Source organism: Mandrillus leucophaeus, unplaced genomic scaffold (assembly GCF_000951045.1).
Source record: "Mandrillus leucophaeus isolate KB7577 unplaced genomic scaffold, Mleu.le_1.0 Scaffold537, whole genome shotgun sequence".
NCBI classification, from domain to species: Eukaryota; Metazoa; Chordata; class Mammalia; order Primates; family Cercopithecidae; genus Mandrillus; species Mandrillus leucophaeus.
Window position 1 is genome coordinate 902,762 of NW_012105775.1, and position 11,914 is coordinate 914,675.

Here is an 11,914-nt window from a genome sequence, read left to right on the forward strand (position 1 = left end):
GGCACTTTGTATTTGTTCTCACTCAATTCTCTGAGTTATTGGAAAAGCCAGGTTTCATCACACAGAAAGAAGGAAACAGAAGCCAAGGAAATCAGGTACCTACATCCCAAAGCTAATTTGCAGAGGGTCAGGATTGTAACCCAGGTCTCTCTGGCCTCAGGGGCTATGAATGCTCCCATAGCAGGCATGCACACGCCCAGCACCCAGCCCTCCATCCATGCTCAGTGTGAGAAGCAGAACGTCACACACCATAGGTGAGTTCATGGACTGCAGTGTCACTTGTATTTCTTGCAATATGATCTGGACCTGGGTATTTCTCCATTCTCTGATGGTTCCATGCGTATGTGCCAGAAAGCTGAAAAAACATGCTCCCTGACTAGCAGGCTCATTCTACCTAGAACAGATGGACCAACATGTGGAAGGCAAGTATGGGGGAAGAAGGGGGAGGAAACAGGAAAAACAGAAATGGGGCCAAGCCACAAGTGGAATACGTTTTTTTATTATTACTTGATTTTGACCAAGGGTAGATGCATTAGAAACCATCCTAAATGTTCATGCAATGTTTACCTGAAAAGAACATGCACTTAACTTCAAAGGGAATTAGGTTTAGAATTGCAGTCCGCAAGTCCCATTTGAGGCTCTCTTCTTTGAGACAGCTGCTGTCTGGGGCTCTTGTCTGGCCCCTGCTGGGGCCTCTATTTCACAGCTTCTCAGGGCAGTCGGCTTGGAGTGACAATGTTGAGACAATGGCTATGACAGTTTCATCACCATCCTCATAATCATGCCTCTTATAAGAGCTTATAAGATGTTTTCACATATATGACATCACCTGATCTTTATAATAATCTCTGACTTATCTCCTAGGAAGAGGAAAGCAGTGGGCATTTCTACCAAGATAGAAATTATTATTATTAGGCAATAATATGACACATTTAATAGCATGATGTAATGTTACTACGTTAGTCTTATCCAAGAAGAAACCAGTGTTTGGCAAAGTGATACAACTTAACTGTGTTCATACGGTTAGTCAGTGTCAAAGCCGGGACTCCCGTCAGATCTGCTCCCTGGTCTGGCACATTTTTGCTGTAGTCTATCATGACAAGGTAAAATGACAAGCTTCCTAGGTTCACTACAAGACTTGTATTTTATCATTCAGTGAGTATCAGAGGTTGAGAAATATGGTGACTCATGATCCTTTTATTCGTAGCTAGTGCTGTCTATTCATGCTAATTTTTCTCTTTGTACATGTGGCATTAAAGGCTAATGCATGATGAGCAAATCTTTACAGACTAGGTATGTGTCATTTGGACTAGGATACAAAATGTGACTCAAGTGATACATTTCCATCCGCAATGACCTTTCATGCATTAAGAGTAGTGACTGAGAGTTTTGGAGGCAGACCCTCCAGAGTAGGAGTGGAAACCCTTGAACTTGGCAAGTTACTTAACTACTGGAAGCCTTGATTTCTTAATCTTTAAAATGGGGATAGCAATGTCTACCTTGTAGGGACATCATGAGTATTTAATGAGATAATGCAGATAAAGTTCTTGATCCCAGCAAGATCCTCCATGAATGGCATCTATTATCCTTATTCCGAAGTTCTTTCCCTCTATATTTAAGCTTCTAGAATTGACATCATCTTCCTTATCAAAAGTTGCTCAACATGCAGAACCTAGAAGAAAAAGACTCTTTCCAAATAGCAAATGGCCAACCATTGTTTTAAATTGTTCAGTTGTGAAACTGACTTTAGAATCAGATGTGAGTTCAAATTTCAGCTGTACCAGGTGCCCTGGGAAAGTCATCTTCCCTATCCCAACTTCAGTTCCCTCATCTGCAAAATGGGAATCACGGTGTCTATTGCACAGTGCTGTTGTGAGAATGACTTGAAAGTGCCTGACCCAGAGGCAAAGCTGGACAAATGCTACTGCTGTTCTGGATGTTGCTGGTTTCAGAGGCCGAGCCTGTGTGAGGAGATGGCCCAGTGTGGGGCTGTGAAGCCTGGGGCTGCTGGTATTTTGGTGGGGGTTTCCCCGTTTGCTGCCATCTCTGATCGCTGCAGGGGCCTCTTCCTGCTGTTCCTTTCTGCTTGGCTGTGCTGCTCCTTAGAGTCCCCTGAGGGAAGACAAAGGTGAATAGAGTTGTTTAGTTTGGAAAAAAAGCATCTTAGGGGCAACCTAGTCATGGATTCTACCAAGGACTCTTAGGAAGAGGAGCTGTCCATTTGCTCTCTATCTCCAGGGAAGACCAGAAACGGGGATGAGGAAATGAGCTGCAGAGAAAGGGGGCTCCAATGGAGGGAAGACCATCTTGCCTAGATGGTGAATTGGTCCTAGGAGGGCAGTGACCAAGAGAGCTGGGGACACCATCTCTGGAAATCCTTAAATGCAGGCATGACCAACGCGCAGTCTGGATCTCTTAGGTGGTAATCTGCTGCAAAAAAGGAGCCGAGACCAAAGTAAATAATTCCACGGGTTTTTATAGGAGAGAATCCCAAAGATATTCTGCACATTGGTATATGCACGTGACATAAATTAAACCTGGGCTAATACACAGAGAAGTATGTGTGATCAGGTACGTGTGCACACACACCTTTCTCTTTATGCTTTGGGTTCAAGGGAGCCCAAGAGAACAATATCAGGTACAGAAGCTATTGGCAAGCACATGTGTGGTCTCTTAAGACAATAAGGTGGGAAAAACAGAGTACTGGAAGACTTGGCTAGGAGCGGCTCAAAGAGGGAATTGGACCATTGTGTGAGTTCTTGTTGTGGAAATCAAGGGCCATCAGAATTTAGCCCTGGAATGGGAACTGTGCCATTGACCAAGTTCTTAGACACTGGCAAGGAAGCACACAGTATACATTCACTCTTTATTAGAGCCTCAGTGATATCCTGTACAGGTGAGGAGATGGTGTCTTCATCTATTGAGCCCTTGGTTTTCAACTCAAGTGTTTGAATGTGTCATTCCTTCGTCCTGTGGCTGACTTCCTCTTAACGCCCAGGTATATGCTTCGAGTTTCCTTGCTCAGATTGGCTCTCTGCCATGGGGTCTACTCTCTTTAAGCTCTCCATGAGACTCATTGTTCTCCAAAGTGTCTCATTTGTTTACCTATTTATCTTCTACCCCCTAGAATGTGAGCCACATGGGGCAGGGATCCTATTATCTTTATTTTTATATTCCTTCTTTATGACAGCATACAGAAGTGCTCAATACATGCTTGTTGAACAAAAGATTAAACTGACTTTCCCAATAAATTGTTCTACTAAAAAGACACACGCATCCATATGTTAATTGCAGCACTATTCACAATAGCAAAGACAAATAGCAAGTGCCCATCAGTGTTGGATTGCATAAAGAAATTGTGCAATAGTACACAGCCACAAATAGAATAAAATCATGTCCTTTGCAGTAACATGGATACAGCTGGAGGCCATTAACCTAAGCGAATTAATGCAGACATAGAAAACCAAATACCACATGTTCTCACTTATAAGTGGGAGCTAAACATTGGGTACACGTGCATATAAAGATGGCAACAATAGACACTGGGGACTCCTAGAGGGAAGACAAGGAGGGTGTCAAGGGTGGAAAAACTACCTATCTGCTATTATGCTCACTGCCTGGGTGAGGGATTCAATTGTACTTCACATCTCAGCATCAAGCAATATACTTTTGTAACAACCTGTACGTGTACCCCCTGAATCTAAAATAAAAGTTGAAAAAAATAAAATAAACTGACTTTCCCACAATCCACCTTTGATTCCCAAGCCCAGCACCCTTCCAGCTTGCTTCCTGCTTCCAGAAGACCTCAAACCGGGCAGCGCAAATCCGAGATGCACAGAGTCAAGCCTGCAGCCAGGTCTAGAGCTGGACACTGCCTGATTCTCCCCTCTGCTCCGTTCCTTTAGAAGCTCCTTTTCCAACATTTGCCTTGAAAAGTCATTCCCAGAGGATTTTTATTTTTAATGGAGTAGGCTGCCAATAGAACTTTATTTATGGATTTGTATTTTAAGATTGTTGGGGATTTGCTCGCCGTGCGGTATTTGGGTGGACCTGGCCCGAAGCAAGCTGAGCCTCAGCACTTCCCTGTGGACTAAGCGAGCACTTTCCTGAGGTTTGGCAAATGCCCTAGGGCTGCTTTCTCTCCTTTAGAGGACTGGGTAGGAGCCCAGGGCCTCAGACCAATCCATTCACTGCCACTAGGAAAACAGTACTCCCACTGGGGACAGCACTGGATGCTAGAAAGGAGGCCCTTCCTCTCCCTTCCCACACTCCTGGCTGTGTTGTGTGAACCTGGTCTTCTAAGAACAGAAATAACATCCTGTGCTTGCTCCCACTTGGCAGCCAGGCGGGTCCAGCGGGCCACTTGGCAGTCAGCCTGAGGAAGGAAGTCTCCAGGTATTGGTGAGAAAGTCGGAGGCAGGTTGCTGCCTAGAGAAAGTGCCTTTGGCATTTGTCAGGGTCACAGGGCAGAGGCAGCTCCAGGGGGGATCTCTGACCCTTCCCAAGCAGTGAAAGTTGGGAAGTGTCTCCCCCCGCAGCTGTGGCTTCCAGCAGAGACCGGAGACTAAAACCAGCAGCACTTACAGAGATTTATAGCCCATGGAAAAGAGCTTCTCAGCTCACATGTTTACTTCAGAGAACTCTGTGGAGGCATCAAGGGCCAGGGTCAACATACACCACTGCAGCTTTGTCTTTCAAGCGTTTCGGGCCGCGTTATGTGTTTGGAAGACAACAATGGGGTGAGTGGGGAGTGGGGAGGGCAACAGGCATTACTGAAAATTCACAAACATACATGGTTTGGGCATGTCTAGGTAGTGTATAGTTAATGATGATGTTCCCCTTTGTTCCTTACCACTTGGAGGAAAAAAGAAACATTTCCAGTTCTCCTATGTCAAAGGAAGGCCTGTTGCCAGGCCCTTCTTCTGCTAAAAAAAAAAAAAAAAAAATCCTTACAAATTGAGAGTTCCCAGGAGATTGGAGTTAATCCCCCACAGCTAACCAAGGGAGAGTTGTCACCTTGAACATTGCACCACTGTCAGGGTTTTTGGGGTGCTCTGCTTGAATGACTAAAGGAGACCCCTCTCTCCCACCCAATCCCCTTCCATGCCCAGGCTTGGCTGGCAGCTTTTCCCTCTCCTGTGTCACCTCCTTCTGTTCCTCTGATTCCTCCCCCTCGCACTACTCCTGGCTCCCTCTCAGATAAAGTCCCAAAGGACATGGGGGATGCATAACCGGCTGGGAAGTGAGTGACCACTGGTTTAATGGCAACCGACACCCTTCCCCTCTTCCAGGAGGAAGGGCTGTTTATGTGGTTTTGTAAAATATGCAGAAGCCATGAAAATAAGCACTCTATCAATAATAAATGGAATGGAAAATAGAAGCAAACAAGTCAAAGAAAGATGCGGTGGAAGGTAAGTCAGTCAATTTTCTTTTAATTGCTCTCACATCCGTAAAAGCCAAAGGAAGAGCAACCTTAAAAGTGTCTTAATCAAATAGAACGCCAGGAAGCCTGCAGCAGGGACATCTCTTTGGGAGAAAACACGGCGCAATCTGAGTTTAAGGAAGCCAAAGCATACTTAGGCTGGCTAAAGGAAATCCAGTTGAAATTACATTATAAAAACAGAAGCCAACTATTGTAACTTTTTCAATTACCACAAATTTTGGCACAGGATTGTATTTTTTAGAACTTTATCCGTATACAAAAATTGAAAAGTAAGTATTTTAATTCGCTTATGTTCGGCTAGAGTGGCTTCTTTGCAAACTAAAGGTTAAATTTTGCCAAAGTGAAAAGGAGCCAATTGTATAAAGTAAACTATTGTCACGAATGCTGCCTTTCCCCCAACAAAACTCACCCATGTGGTCATAGCTCATTACTCTACAAGGAAATGTACCACTAAGAAAGAGGGACATCTGCTTGGCTGCAGGTAACCTGTACAGGACTCCATCCAAAGGGCTTACTGAAAAGAACAGAGTACCAAGGGGTGTCATTATCAGTGGTCTCACCCCTAAGGCAGATCTGGGCCCCGGAAATAGTTAAACGTATACCATGTTGAAATGATGGCAGACAGATTCTAGGGTGGTTCTCAGGCTTTCCACACCCTGCTGTTCACCCTCTGTGGACTCCCCTCCCCTTGGGCTAGACCTAGGAAAATACATCACCTTCTCTAAGATTCTTTCCTAGCAGAGTAGGGAAAGATTCTCCAGCCAACTTTGAAAAAGTCAGCTGTCATGTTTTGAGAGGGCTATGTGTCTGGGAGCTGAGGGTGGCCTCTAGGAGCTGAGAGCACGTCCTGGCCAACAGTCAGCAAGAAAGCAGGGACCTCAGTCCTACAACTACAAGGAACTGAACTCTCCCAACAACCTGAATAAGCTTAGAAGATGACCCGAGCTCCAGATGAGAATACAGCTTGGCCAACACGTTGACTTTAGCCTGGAGAGACCCAAGTAGAGAACCCAGCTATGCTGTGCTCAGACTTCTATGGAAACTGTGAGAGAGTAGTGAGTTTTATTGTATGGTAATGTGTCATGCAGCAGTAGATAAGGAAGGCAAGATGCATCCCATTGCATAGGCTGCTCAATCAGCTGGCTCAACGAACCCTGCATCAGACCACTTTTCCAAGCTGCAGCCAGGCGATCCTTTCAAAACAGGAACCCCCCCTACTGCCATCTGCAGCTGCTTAAACTTCTTGGTGGCTTTCCTTGGCACCTAGGATAAAGATTAGGAAACTCCGGTTGGCCTACACAGCCTCATATCTCAGCTTCCCTCTCCTCTCCTGCCACACTGGTCTCCTCTTAGCGTGTGGCGTCCTCTGGGGCTGTTTCCCCTTCTCCTCCTCCTCACCTGCAATTCCTCCTTTCAAAGATGACATCCCCTCCAGCTTTTGACTGCTTTTGTTTGCTCTCTAATGCCTTCCAATAACTATTTTAAAAGGTTTTTCCAACACTTATCATTGTTGTCTACAAGAAAGGTAATTTAATATAAGATCCTCCCTCTTCATCTGAATTCATCATAGGGTTTTAAAACACTTACATTTAGCTATTCTCATTTAGTCCTCATAAAACATTACTAAGATCACCAAAATGAGTTAATTCTCTCAACAGATGATTTACTTTCTCCCTTTCTATATTCCAGCTGTTATGCTAGGCAGTGATAGGCAGGGAACAAATCAGCGGGAAACAAATCAGGTCCAGTCTCTAGCTTCACAGAGTTTATGATCTAACACAAGAGTCATTCGCTAAATGAATATAGTGAATTTTAGAGAGACCAAGGGCCTCATGCCAGGGCCCATAGTGGAGTAAGTAGCAGAAGTGAGATTTAACACCAGAGCTCTGACTTCTGCATTGGTGCACACAACACAGAGTATTTTTCGTGAGGCTACCCCATAAAAGCTATATCATTCATTCATTCATTTAAAAAATATTCATTTGAATACTTTTAATCTACCAGAAACTGTTCTAAACACAGAAGATACAAAAAGGGCAAAAATAGAAATTCCTGCTCTCATTCTGCCCACATTCTAAAGAGTTATTACTTTCTTAAGTCATATGTAAATAACACCCTTAGTGTAATCAGATATTCTTCAAAGACTGAATTTTATGGAGCATGTGTTTTTCATTCACTAGGGAGGCACATAACACTATGAGCTTTGCTAAAATTGGTTGATACAAGGAATACAATTATGATAAAATGTTCTTTATGATAAAACCACTTCACTATCTGGGGAATGGGCCACAGTAACAAGGCTTTGTCAATTTTTTAACGTCTATATTAACAAAACAAATGCAAAAAATAAGACCTAGATGAATATATTTTTGTGAGTCCTTATTTATACAATAGCCAGTCTCTAATAATGATAACTGTGGCCGGGCATGGTGGCTCACGCCTGTAATCCCAGCACTTTGGGAGGCTGAGATGAGTGGATCACGAGGTCAGGAGATGGAGACCATCCTGGCCAACATGGTGAAACTCTGTCTCTACTGAAAATACAAAAATTAGCTGGGTGTGGTGGTGTGCACCTGTAATCCCAGCTACTCGGGAGACTGAGGCAGGAGAATCACTTGAACCTGGAAATCGGAGGTTGCAGTGAGCCGAGATCACATCACTCCTCTCCAGCCTGGTGACAGAGTGAGACTCTGTCTCAAAAAAATAAAAATAAAAATAAAAATGACAACGTCAAGGCCTGATTATATATTATTTTCATAAGAAAGATCCGGGGAAAGGAAGAATGAGAGATGGGCATAGAAAAACAAGAAGAAATAGGAGAGTTGAGTGACAATTTTTGCAATTTCTTTTTCTTTTATCAAGACATTTCATCTTCTATCACCCATCTCTCCTCCAAGCATCTCAGCCACCTACAAAAAGACTCACTTCAACTCCCAGAGACTGCGTGCTGAATTTCATGATGAACTCAAATGCTTTCTTCCCAGCCTTTCCCTTCATTCTCACAGTGTGGCCCCGCCTGTGCATATTGTCATTTAGCACGGATCAAAGCCTTACACTGAGAGGATGGAGTCTTTGGAGACAGTGAAATCTCAAACATCTGCCAGTGGGTAGATAAGGAGGCGGGGGCATCAGGGTGCACCCCTCAAATCACATCACATGTAACTATTGGGGTCAGGAAAGTTAAACCTCTCACTACAACAAATCACTACCATAAAATATCAATGAACTTTCACAAGGAAAATCAGGGCAAGGTGATCTATGTCAGCTATGCCTGTCTGTTTCCTCTAATGAAATTTTGACTGGTTCTTTTCACTTGCTAATGAACTTCAGAGACTCTCCATTCTACTTTATCTCTAGGTCTTAACATTGAAAATAACGTAATCATTTTAATAAAATGTTATCATTGCAGACCTATTTTAATATTTTATAGCATGATTCATTAATTCATCAAATATTTATTGTATATTTACTGCGTGCTCTGAGAAATACAAAGATGAACTTCAGATCTAGTGTACTGGGAGAGTTTGCCAAACTGTAATTCTGATCTACTATCATTGGCTGTAGAGCTGAATATCACACAGGACTGAGTTTCATAATACGGGGTTATAAGTGATACTTACGGAGAGAGATGGAGGGGTCGTTGGGAGAGCTCAGTTTACCGCAGCAGCCCTAGAGCTGACATATAGTGACCACGCAATCAACGTTCGTCATGTAAATAAGCAGCCAGAAGAGAGACACATGAGAAAGATGTTGGAAGTATGGTTTTAATAAATAGATCAGGAAGCTGCGTAGAAGAAATGGTGTATACAGAGATGCAGAAGGAAAAAGCTGAGCAGTGCGCTTGAGCTACTAGCTGCCACGCAAGCACAGAAGGGCTGACCCCAAACCACCTTTCCAGCACCCTGTCCCCTAGTTGTCTTGTGACCATTTCTTTGCTCCATAAACTTCCTTCTCCTCCATACTTTATTATTCAAACAGTGCGTTCACTCATATCTGTGAGCCAGGCTTGAGATCACGGGCAGTTTTTACTTTTCCCTTTCCCTCCCTTGACATCTAGTCAGAACAAAGCCTGAATAACATACTCCTGAAGTTCTTCTTGGTATCCATCTCATCCTCCTAAAACTTTCCTTCAAAAAACACTGAAAGTTCCCATTGCCACCAGTCTTGTTTGAGATCCATCTTTTCTCATTGGATGTATGAAAGGCCTTCTTAATTTCTCTTCTTACATCCCAAGTTTCCCCATAGGCCATGCTCAGTACAACTCCCAGACCAGTTCTCTTGAAGCAGAGCCCTGGTACTAACATGTTCCCGTTCAAGAACTGTTAATGCTTCCCAATTATATGAGGATTAAAGTCAAGGCTGTGAGTCCAGCAGAAGCTCATGGACATTATGACAGAATGTGAGCCATTATAGGAATTTCTTCAGGTGATTCACATGGTTAAAATTACATTTTGAAAGTATCCTGTGAAATAAAAAATGGAAGTTAAGGCAAGCATGCAGGTCATAAAATGACTTTGGAGGCTTGAGAAAACCAGGCTAGAGGAGATAATATCCTATACCACAAAAAATTAGTGGAGGTAGAGAGAAGTAGATAAGTAGGAGAGCTATTCAAAAGTGGGATTGACTGCTCTTAGTGATGGGTTGAATATGGGGGGAAAGGAATTGGGGGTGGGGATGCTGCCCACTTTTCTGAGTAGATGACATTTTGTTTGCCAAGATAAAAAAAAAAGACAAAAGAAGAATCAGCTCTTCTTGGAAGTAGGTATGGACTGGGGATGAGGAAGAATGTTGAAGTCAGGTTTGGGCACGTTGAATTTAGGACGTGTGGATGGAGATGTTCAGGGACCCCTGGCCTTGTAAGACAGGGAGCTCAGAAGATATGTTTGAGCTTGTATGAATCAACATTTGTTGTGTGACAAGCCACCCCAGAAGTTAGTGTCTTAAAAACAGCATGTTTTATTATTGCTCTTAACTTCAAGTCATCTAGATGTTTTTGTGGATCTGGACCAGGCTGGCTAATCTGGGCTAAGCTAGTTTATGAACCTACCAGTTAACTGATAGATCACCAGAGGACCAGCTGTTTTCAGAGGGCCTTGTAGACAGAAAGGGTGAAGGAGGTGTCTTTGATCATCAGCTCAGCCCAGCTTGTTTACTGGGCTAGGATAAGGAGTTCCAAGATCAAAAGCATATGTGTGCAAAACATCTTGAGGTACAAGCTTAAGACTGGCACAGCATCACTTCTGCATTTTGTTCTCCATAGCAAGTCCCAAAGGCAGCCAGATTCAATGGTTGGAGAAATCAACTCCACCTCTTGACAGGAGGAGCAATAAATATTTCTGGACAGGCTTTGCAATGTACCACAGAGCTGAAGAACAGATATGGAAGTTATCAAAAGATCAATAACAGAAGTAGGTAAAATTTCCCAGGGAAATGGGTAGGGTGAGAAGAGAAGAGAGCCCAGAGCAGAATCTGGAACCCCACAAACACTATGACACAGATTGTAGAAGATTCCATGAAATAAACAGAAGTAGCACCGAGGGTTATAGGAGGTAACTAGAAGATGGCTGAGTCATAGCAAAGAAGATGATGTTCTAAGAAGGAAAGTGTTATGGTTTGAATGTGGTTTGTCCTCTCCAAAACTTATGTTAAAATTGATTGCCAAAAAAATTGCCAAGGTAACCACGTTGGGAGGTGGGGCATTCAAGAGGTGATTAGGCCAGCAAGATGAATTAATGTCTTTCTCACAAAATCAGGTTAGTTCTCCAGAGAGCATGTTTTTATAAAGCAAGGTCATGCCTCATGTTTTGTCCTTTTTGCATGTACACTTCCTGTTTTGCCTCTCTGCTATATTGTGATGGTATACACCATCACATATATACTCACCAGAAGTGGATCAGATGCAGCTGTCTGATCTTGCACTTCCCAGCCTCCGGAATCAAGAGCCAAATGAACCTCTTTCTTTATAAATTACCCAGTCTCAGGCATCATGTTATAGCAACAGAAAATGAACTAAGATTGAAGGTATGTAATAAATGCCAAGAGAAAAGTACTAATCAGGCCAAATACAGTTTCAGCAAGGTGTTTAAAAACAAAAAACAAAAAAAAAACACCTAATATCTGAATAACACTTATGTAGCTGGATAACATTTAGAAATTAATTTCTGGGGTTTCCCCATGTATTTTCTCTTTTTCTTTCTTCTGTACTACTACTACTGGGGTCTTTCTGCCCTCCCCAGCTACTTAAAAAGGAAGAAAACTCTATGCTTTATTGCTTCATGGGTGGTCTGTGGCAGGCTGGAGGGCTCACTGTGCTTGCAAGATGTCTCCATCTTGTTTTCAATAGGCTAAGCTCAGAGGAGAAAAGAGCATTGGCAGAGCAATAGAAGAGAACTAGGACTTGGAAGAAGCAGGAGGCAGAGAGGTGCTTGATCCTGATTTTAATAAAAAAGAGAGAGACATTTCTAAGACTAG

General features: G+C 43.1%; 1 long non-coding RNA gene across 1 annotated transcript; it reads right to left on the reverse strand.

The window, feature by feature from the left end:
* Positions 1–9,193: 9,193 nt before the first annotated feature.
* LOC105551889 lies at positions 9,194–10,888 on the reverse strand. The gene is made up of 2 exons (XR_001007914.1): positions 10,491–10,888; positions 9,194–9,905 (listed from the first exon to the last, which is right to left on the reverse strand). It is a non-coding gene; the product is annotated as an uncharacterized LOC105551889 (long non-coding RNA).
* Between the last annotated feature and the right edge of the window lie 1,026 nt (positions 10,889–11,914).